This window comes from Leptonychotes weddellii, chromosome 10 (assembly GCF_054177405.1).
Source record: "Leptonychotes weddellii isolate Sample4059 chromosome 10, ASM5417740v2, whole genome shotgun sequence".
Lineage (NCBI taxonomy): Eukaryota > Metazoa > Chordata > Mammalia > Carnivora > Phocidae > Leptonychotes > Leptonychotes weddellii.
In genome coordinates this window covers 79,912,050-79,922,144 of record NC_138378.1, presented here as the reverse complement: position 1 = coordinate 79,922,144, position 10,095 = coordinate 79,912,050, and the positions used below count along the sequence as shown (strand labels likewise).

Sequence of the window (10,095 nt, the reverse complement as noted above, 5' to 3'; positions counted from 1 at the left end):
TGATGATCAAGAAAAGGAGACATTTAAAAAAAAAAAAAAAAAAAGAAGCATGTCTTCACAGCATGTCCTACCTCCAGGCATGAGATGGGGTGATTTTTAACTTCTTGTTTCTGTATCTTTGGCATGTATGCTTATTACAAGAATCATGTTTTTGCTTTTTTAATTAAAAGCAATTGGATAAATGCAATTTTAAAGGGGGGGGGAAAGAGACAAAGTGTTCAAAACACTTCTATGACTCATTGGGCCCTCAGGATGAAGTCCGATCTCTTTAATGGACTTACGAGGCCCCTGGGATCTGGTGTCCACAGGCAGCACCATCCTCTTTTCCTTTTGTTCTGCCTTTCCCCCTCTGTTTTCCAGCTGTGCAGACCCAGAAACATTCTGGACATCACTCTGCTCTCACTACACACCTTGAGCCTCCTTCCATGGGCTCGGCAAAGTACCCACCTACCAACTCCCATAGCTCCTTGTACGTCTGTCCCTGGTGGTGTTGTGGGCTTCCCCCTTAATCGCCTGTTCACTTAGTTTTATCCCCAGTGGACGATAATTCGCAAGAGGGCAGGAGTAGCGTTTGTCATGGTGTCCCTAGTGCCTCATCTAGCTCATTGTAGGTACAAAATACAAGAAATGTTTGTTGAACGAATAAAGGAAAGAAGGATGAAACGAATGAACAGACACCAGGCATTAGAAATACAAAGGAAAAAACATAGTCTATGCCCTCAAGATTGTATGGTGCAGAGACAGGCATGTGAACAGCCCAGTTATAATATAAGAATATAGTTATCGTTAAAGACTGAGGGAACATAAGCTACCCAAAATTGCCCGGGGAAAGTCTGGAAGGTTGCACAAGTAAGAAAACATTTAATCAAAGATTTGAGGAATGAACAGACATTTACCAGGAAATAAGAGGATGGAGTGATGTTTCTCGCACAAGGACAAGCCCCTGCAAAGGCACAGAGGCATCAAAGAACATGACAGAGTCTAAAAACCTCGAGCGATTTAATATTGCGCGAGCATAAAGTTCAAGGTTGGGCAAAGGAGTAAATGAAAGAAGATAAATGGAGGCATTTATCCTGGAACCAGATCATTCACGAAGGTCTCTGCAGGCCAAGCCTGTGAGTTTAGAGTTCAGAGGGGGCAGTACTGTGCAAGGTTTAAGCAGGGGTGTGACATGAGGGGGCTTAGATCACACCAGCAGGATGCGAAGGGGAGGGGGGCGGTGCTCAGATGATGTCAGGTGGAGGGAGACTGGCCAGGGTGCACAGCAGGAAGGAGGTCGCTGCTGTCTTCCCCGGGTGAAGGCACCAGGCTGAGCCAGCACAGGGACTGGTGTAGTAAAAGGGGGGTCAAGCTGACATGACCGGGCGCTTGATGGGCTGGCATGAGGATGGGGAGGGAGTCAAAGTGGCCTCTCAAATTTCTGATTTGGTAGCTTGTCTTCTTTATTACAACACAGATGACCCGGAAGAGAAGCAAGCCTGAGAAAGGCAGAAAGTGGAGAACTGGGTGTGGGCCATGTTGAGATGATCCCTTCCCTAGGGCTGCTGAGTGTCTCAGACTGCAAGGCTTCAAACAACAGACATTGATTTCTCTCACGGTTCTAGACGGTGGAAGCCCAACATCGAGGTGTCGGCAGGGCCGACTCCCTCTGAGACTCTGGGCGGCATCCTTCCTTCCCTCTCTCCAGCTTCTGGCGGTGGCCGGCCATCCTCAGTGTCCTTGGCTTACAGCGGCGTGGCTCCAGTCTCTGCGTCTGTCTTCACCTGGTGTTCTCCCCGTGTGTCTTCCTGGGGCACTTTCCTCTTCTTCTGAGGACACTAGTTGTATTGGATTAGGACCCACCCCCATGACCTCATCTTAACTTGATTACATCAGCAAAGACCCTATTTCCCTATAAGGTCACATTCACAGGTACTGGGAGTTAGGACTTCAACACAGCCTTTGGTGGGTGGTGGTGCGGAGGGACACGATTCAATGTATAACACTGAGTTTGAAGAGCCGTGGGACCTTGGGTGGAGACGTCCAGGAGGCCTCTGGATAAATGGGAGGGAGGGCTCAGGGGAGATGCCTGGGCTGCATCTTTATTTAGAATCTGCCAGCCAAGAGACAACAGCCTGAGGTGATCACAGCGAGCCGGTGAGTGGCCTGAGAAGAGAAACCGTGGGGAAGGTCATGGTCAAGCAGGTGCGAGGGGCAGAGCATCCCATGGGCAGGAGTGTGGTGTATGTGCACGAGGGACTCCGTGGGCGTGGCTGACCCGGAGCTGGTCTGGGTCCTTCCTTTGCCGGGCGCAGACCATCACCCCCTGGAGGGCCAGCCCGTGTTTTCGGCTGCCTGGTTCTTCCATGCCTGAATCTCTCCCCCCGCATTTGACATGGCCTTTTCCCTTACTCAGGAAGCACTGGAGCCCTGCAGCCGTCTCCTGTAGGAGTCAGCAGGGATGTTTCGGGATGTTGTTGGGGCAGCCGCCTCCCCCAGCTCAGCACTACAGTGCAGCATTGATAAAGCAAACAAGGCCGGCTTGTTTGTGTTTTGCGTTTCTTCAGAAATGAGCTGGCAGTTTTGTAATAACACTGAGGAATTACGCTTTATTGCATCACCAAAATATTCCCATATGGCCATAAAAGTGTTGTCCAGAGCATATGCAGTCTTTCCCCTCCCATTGCACACCCACTGAGCTGTGTGAGAGGCTGCAAAGCCAGCTCTGGGATATCAGAGAAAGCCGCAGATTCTCGAATGTGAGACTGAAAGTCAGGGCAAGACCGGAGTGACTCCGCCAAGGGCTTCTGGAAGGCGTACCTTTCAAATACGGTAAACGGTAGATGGCGTTCTCTGTGAGGGTAGGGTCCCTGGCTGGTTTGTTCCCGCTTGCGGCCCCTGCATCTGATAGGCTTATGCTAGACACTCAGCAAACATCTCCAGGCTCTGGGTGGCCCAGGATGTGAGCTGTGCGTCCACACCGGGATCAGTAAATTTCTGACCAGCCATGCCCAGCCGATGCGGCAACTCTCCACCCACCAATGCAGGGTGCACAGGAGTGGGGTGCTTGTATGTCACCTTTTCTTTTCCCCTGTGGGACTCCGGCCGTCAGTGGCCAGGCCTACAGCAGATCGGCGGTTCTGGGCTAACGCTGCTCTTTCCAGCAAGACCCATCTCCTCTGGCTCTGCAGAATGCATGACAAACTATGGCGACAGTGACTATTTGCATCATGACTTAATTAAAATAATGGCTAATATTTATCAAGTGTCTGCTATGGATCAGACTCTGTGCTAAGTGTTTAATATGCATTATTTCAAGTAACTCTTGCAATAACTCTAGGAGATAGGTGCTACAATTTTAAATAATGAAGTCGCATTACCCAAGTTCTTGCAGCTAGAATGCAGTCTTGGGGGTGTCTGTACCCAGACCGCCTGGGACCAGAGCCCACCTACTGAAGCCCTTTGTTGTGCTCATGAGCTTTGCCCATCTCCTGTTGAGATTTCTTGTTCAGTTACTGCATGTTTAACTTAGGGATTATTGCCCAAGAGATGGGGCAGGAATGATGTGCACGGTCGGGAAGCCCTCAGGGCAGCTGCTGAATTAGGACGCAGGAATTAGGACACAAGTTTGGCTCTGGGAAGAAAAACAGCAGTGGGTTTGGCAGGAAGTGCAGAGGAGCCTGAGTGCCCAGGGTCATTGCTGCCCCATGAGCCCTGCCTGTCTGTCAGGCTCTGTTCGGCTGTCACTGCACGCCAGTTTACTAAAGGGCACGGACTTGCAGCCTGGGCTTCTTTGGCAGTCAGCAAATTATGCATCAGGTCCAGTGACTCATAGCCTTTGGGGATTAGCAAGGCCCTCAAAGATAATCCAGTTGGACCCTCTGATTTCACAGGTGAGAAGCCTGAGCCCAAAGGGCAGAGCAAGGATGATGGCAGATTAAAGGTGGCTGCAAATTCTTTGTCACTTCTCCCATTGAGAGGAGGACTGTATCCCCGCCCCCCTCGAATTTGGGTAGGCTCTGTGACACTTAGCTCATAGAAAGCTGCCCAAGTGACACTCTACCAGTTTCTGGACTCAGGCATTAAGAGACTGGAAGGTTCTAATTCCTGCTCTGTGCACATAGACTCTTGGGACCCAGATGCCATGCGGTGAGGAAGCCCAAGTAGCACCTTACAGACACACGTGGAGAGGAATTGGGGGCCCCGGTCAACAGCCCCTGCTGAGCCTTGGCATTTTGGGGCCAACTTGGAAGTGGGTCCTTCAGCTCCAGTCAATGGAAGCACATGGAACAGAAACAGCCATCTCGACAGAGCCCTGCCCAAAATGTAGATTTTCAGCAAACAAAATGCTTGTTGCTATTTTAAGTCACTAAGTTTGGGGCTGGTTTGCTGGGCAGCAACAGATAATCAGAACAAGGACCAAGTAGTAGGTGTTATTATGACCTGCCGCTGGTATTCCTTTCACTCTATTGCCGTGGTGCTCATGGCTCGCTTTGGGTCACCCTGGTCATTCACCAGTCTCAACGGTCTGTGAGGTTGGAAAGCCTGGTGCATTACCTTGCATGAGGACTGCTGGACTTGAATGTCTTCAGCAAAAGTTACCAAATCTAATGATCATGAGAATCCTGGGGTCTGGGGGTTAGGTATATAGATTCTTGGGGCACATTCTAGGATATATTGAATTAGAATCTTTAGGCATGAGACCCAGACATTGCCATGTTTGTTTGTTTGTTTGTTTCCCAGGTGATCCTGAAGATCAGCCGGCTTTGGAAGTCACTGATCACGAATTGTTTGCAACTGGGAGAAATGTCCCAGCATCACCTATGTGCACAGATTATCCTAAACTAGATATTACTGGAATGTTTCCATTTATGTTAAAATTTCTGGGTGGGATGCGTTATTTCTATTCTCCAGCTAAGCCAACCTGGGGATTCTAAGTTCTTAAAATACTTACCCTTCATTTAACTTGGTGTTGGCCTGGGTGTCTCTGATGCCCCTGGACCAGGCTAATGTGTGCAAATAAAAGGAATGAATCCATTAATCATTAATGTTGGTCACTAAATATTTATGACTTTCTCCTCTTGTAATATAGTAAGATTGCTTTTCCTGGATCCCTGTGATAGAGTGGGACCATATAAATAACTCTGGTTAATGAGCAGAAGTGGTATGTGTCACTTCCGGGCCACAGCATTTTATTGCAAGTGCAAAACCCTCCAGAATTCTCTCTCTCAAACTGTATTGTGAGTGACAATGTTCTGGATGGTGGTTGTTACAGCAGCACAGTCCCCTGAGTGAGAATGATGTACAGGGCCTCCCTGCTGACCTACAACGGACATGTGACATTAGCAAGAAAAGAATTCTTATTGTTTGAAGCCACTGAAATTTGGGGGAAGACCGTATTATAACATAATCGAGCTAGCCAAATGATATAGCCAGAGATGGTAGGCTTATCATTCCGAAGCTTCTTCTCTCTGTGTCTACTGGGAAGGATCATGCCCCATGGCCAATTTGAATTTTTTTGTTTTTCCTCTTTTTTTTTTTTTTTAAGATTTTATTTATTTATTTGACAGAGACAGCGAGAGAGGGAACACAAGTAGGGGGAGCGGGAGAGGGAGAAGCAGGCTTCCCACGGAGCAGGGAGCCCGATGCGGGGCTCGATCCCAGGACCCCGGGATCATGACCTGAGCTGAAGGCAGACGCTTAACGACTGAGCCACCTAGGCACCCCTGTTTTTCCTCTTTAAAGACTTGTTAATCACAAAGTTCTACTCCCATTCTTGCATGAATGAACACTTTCCCCGCCCCCGTAAACTTGTCAGGGACCTGTCAGTATTCTCAGAACAGCCAGTAAGTGTTGAGAACGTGATGTTATCAGTTGAAAGGTAATGGATTTTGTTTGCCTATCACACGGGACTCTGATAATGAGGAATCCTGGGGCATAAACTAATTTAATGAAAAGTCTACTTAAATGTATAATATACACTGTGTAATATTATCTTTTCCAAAGGGCTGTCTTACAAAAAACAAAACAAAACAAAGGCCGGGGCACCTGGGTTGCTCAGCTGTCTGACTCTTGATTTTAGCTCAGGTCATGGTCTCAGGGTGGTGAGATCGAGTCCCGTGTTGGGCTCCGCGCTGGGCATGGAGCCTGCTTGGGATTCTCTCTCCTTCTTCCTCTGCCCCTCCCCGTGCCTCCCTCTCTAAAAAAAAAATAATAATAAATAAAAGGCTGTCTTACAAGGCATGTTTCTTGACTTTTCTGAAAAACCACTGGTGCGAGATAATCTTTTTGTCAGTGAAATGAATGTGGGTTTCCTACACTCAGCAAAGTTGTGCTCTATGTTAAGGCTTTATTTTCAGAGATCATTTTCCTCTTGTTTTGTAGTAGAGAAGCTGAGAAGCCCGGTATTCAAAGAGAGGCAATGCGGCCCTTTCTCCTGAGCCAGCACGTGGTCCCGCGCCTATGCGGCTACAAATGGCCACTGATCCGTATTCCTTTTCTTATGAGGAGAAAGGGAACCTGATAGATGCTTTCTTTCAACCTGTTTGCAAAGAGTCACCAATACCTCTTGGTATCCTAGGTGGTGGGTTTATCTTACCGTTTAACAAATAATGAAGTATCTCCTCATTTGATCTATATTTGAATTTGGTTTCTGAATTTAGAAGCTTTAATGTTTTACTCAAGTAATAGGTGTATATATTCTGTTAATAGATAATTCAATTATTGCAAATAATGCGGAAATCCCTCCTTGCTAACTCCCATTTCCCATTCTCTTTTCCAGGGTGGGTTGCTGTTATCAAAATTATATGTGTATCCCTTCAAGTTTTTATACATGTGTTTACATACATATATGTTTCTATAAAATTATGTAGTATTTGTGGATTTTAATTTTTTTACATATATGGAATCTAGTGTACCTACTATCTGCAAATTTCTTTCTTCACTTAATAACATATCTTAGAAAGTTTTCCATGTCAGTAAAAATAGAGAAATCTCATTGTTTTCTATGACATGGATGTGCCATTGTATATTTAATAATTTCTCTATTTAAAGACATTAAGGTCATTTCCAAGATTTTGTATTCTAAATAGCATGGCCACAAGCATCTTTATATGTGATTTGTGCACATACGTGAATGTTTCTTTAGAGTTCATACATAAATATGGAATGGTTTTGTCAAAAATTCTGGAACTTTCAATTTTTTTTGCCTATTTATTTAGTTAGTTAGTTTCAGAGGTAGAATTTAGTGATTCATCAGTTGCATATAACACACAGTGCTCATTACATCAAGTGCCCTTCGTAATGCCCATCACACAGTTATCCCATCCTCCCACCCACCTCCCCTCCAGCAACCCTCAGTTTGTTTCCTGTAGTTAAGGTCTCCTATAGTTTACCTCCCTCTCAATTTTCATCTTATTTTATTTTTCCTTCCCCTCCCCTATGTTCATCTGTTTTGTTTCTTAAATTCCACATATGAGTGAAATCATATGATAATTGTCTTTCTCTGATTGACTTATTTCACTTAGCATGATACCCTCTAGTTCCAACTACATCATTGCAAATGGCAAGATTTCATTCTTTTTGATGGCTGAGTAATAGTCCATGGTGTGTGTGTGTGTGTGTGTGTGTGTGTGTGTACACCACATCTTCTTTATCCATTCATCTGTTGATGGACATCTGGGCTCTTTCCATAGTTTGGCTATTGTGGACATTGCTGCTATAAACATTGGGGTGCATGTGCCCTTTCGAATCACTGTGTTTATATCCTTTGGATAAATACCTAGAAGTGCAATTGCTGGGTCGTAGGATAGCTCTATTTTCAACTTTTTGAGGAATCTCCATACTGTTTTCCAGAGTGGCTGCACCAGCTTGCATTCCCACCAACAGTGCAAGAGGGTTCCCCTTTCTCCACATCCTCCCCAACATCTTGGATCTTTCATTTTAAAAGATACTTTTCAATTTCCCTCCAAGTGACCAGGTCATTACAAGAGAACGGTCATATCCCACTATTTTTGCCATCATTTATATTAAGAAACTTTTATCTCAAAGGTGAAAATGATATTCTATTTGCACTTCTCCAATTAACAGTGAAATTAAACTGTTTTTACATTTTCATTTCTATAAATTACTTCTTTAGAATCTTTTCTCTTTTTCCTATTGGACTGTTTATCTTTTTCTTATTGATTTATTGGCATTCTCTATATTTTCTGCATACTCTTCCCTTATCTGTCATATTCATTGCAATGATTTTCTGAGTATTTCTTTCAACTTTGTTCGTGGTTGTTTTTTTCTGGCTGCCTCATTGCCTCTGTTATCCATTAGTCAAGTTCGTGTATTCCTTGAGTCTGGTGGCTCTTGTTGAAGGTGTAGCTTTCCTCCAATATTTGATGTTTTGTGACTGAGCAATTCTGTGTATACGTTCTTGTGTGTTAACTGCGATGCATGTGTTACCTGTTTACTAGTCGGCATAGGACAGGGTAAGAAGTAGAGAGAGCGGCATTGCATGCTGCTCACTGTGTTTATACTCGAGTGTGCCCATGGTGTGCCTAGAGGGGAGCAAATTGCTGCCAGGTGTGTTACCTTGATAGTTAGACTCTTAGGCAGAAGTGCTTCTAATACTTGCTGGGGGTTGTGAGTTGCCCAAGGCGAAGAGTCTGCTTCTCTGCCCAAGCACACATGCTCATTGCTCATCCGAAAGCACAGATAGCTCTGTTGTTTGCTGTCTGATCCCGTGGATCCATCCAAGTGGGAGGCATGGGCAGGAACAAGGGAAGATGGAAGGAGAGGAAGGACGAAGGATTCCACATACTTGGTGGCTCTTACTGTGAAAGCTTAAATAAGAATCCTGTTAGTGATTGCAGGACCCTCCTTCTTTACTCTCTTGGTAGGCTGTGCCCTATTTTTGCTTCACCTTTTGTAGGTGCCCTCTCCTGTGTGCATGTTGATTGTGGTTTTCTTCTTCAGTCCAATCCTATCTGTATTCCCTGTTTTAGTGACTTTTTCCCTGATTTCTGGTCCACTAATGGTACATCTTATTTTTCAGAGTGGACAAGACCTTCTAAGAATTCGGGGTGAAAGGTTGCCATGTGAAATCTGTCAGCTGTCTTGAATTAGAAGATCAGAAGTCATCCTCCCTGATTTATATGGCACTATTCCATCAGATCCTTCTGAAATATTAAATGTTTCTCTTGAGCAAGAGGGAACAGGGGAAGATGGGAGGGTTTGTCTCATTAATGTAAATATTCTCATCTAGCCGTAGTTGCACTAGACTATTTACATAAACAAAACAGGATAGATAGAAGGAAGGAACCCAGACAGTGCAAAAAAAAAAAAAAAATCTATCTTCGGATTTATCTCTGACAGTATTGTCTACTGGAATTTCCCCAAAGGCCCTATCCTGACTTATGAGTTGCCATGTGTCCATTTTTTTTTAAATATTACTTAAATATTCATATCCTAGTCAGTTTTCAAGTTGCAACACGTCTACAGCTCTCACAAATAAGTCTCCTGGGAACAAAAGTGTCCTCCAACAAACCTGGCCGAGCAAACTGGAAACAAACAGACCGTAAATCTCCCAAAGCAGCCTTGGCTTTGTGGCTTGTGGCTGGGGGCAATATTTTTGTAAGTTGCTCATGCCCATGACAAATATGTGCCCTGGCAACTTCTCCTTGACTAGGCCTTGCCTCCAGTAAACAGGGAAAATCCTGCTCATGGACGGTGGGCCGCAGCCAGCAGTCCTTCGTTTCTTCTTTCCCTCTTCCTTTCCGGAGCCCAGGCTCTGTGGGCCCTCCTCCCCACTATGAGCAAGGGACAAGATGAAAGAGGACCGACTCTGTATCTCAGTGTCAATGGGTTATTTGATCTTGGGGTGACCAGTGGGTTTTGCCCCTCCTTACCGATATACACAATCCCTTGGAAAAATTTAGTTCACATGTCACAGATGGGCCACCACAAAGAAGAGTAGAACTGGCATCTACATTTATGTTAACAGAGAAGGTAGGTGCCTGCAAGACAGTTTCCATTAATCTGTCTGGAAATTTTCTCCTGTGAATGTTGGTATCTGTGTTCCTATGTGATGAGAAAGAGAAAGTAAACAAGGCTGACTTTTCTTCAGGA

The 10,095-nt window shown here is 45.2% G+C and overlaps 1 long non-coding RNA gene across 1 annotated transcript; it reads left to right on the top strand.

The window, feature by feature from the left end:
• Nucleotides 1-1,304: 1,304 nt before the first annotated feature.
• Nucleotides 1,305-9,887, top strand: LOC145715915 (uncharacterized). Its single transcript, XR_014138184.1, has 2 exons — nt 1,305-2,811; nt 4,723-9,887. It is a non-coding gene; the product is annotated as an uncharacterized LOC145715915 (long non-coding RNA).
• Nucleotides 9,888-10,095: the final 208 nt, after the last annotated feature.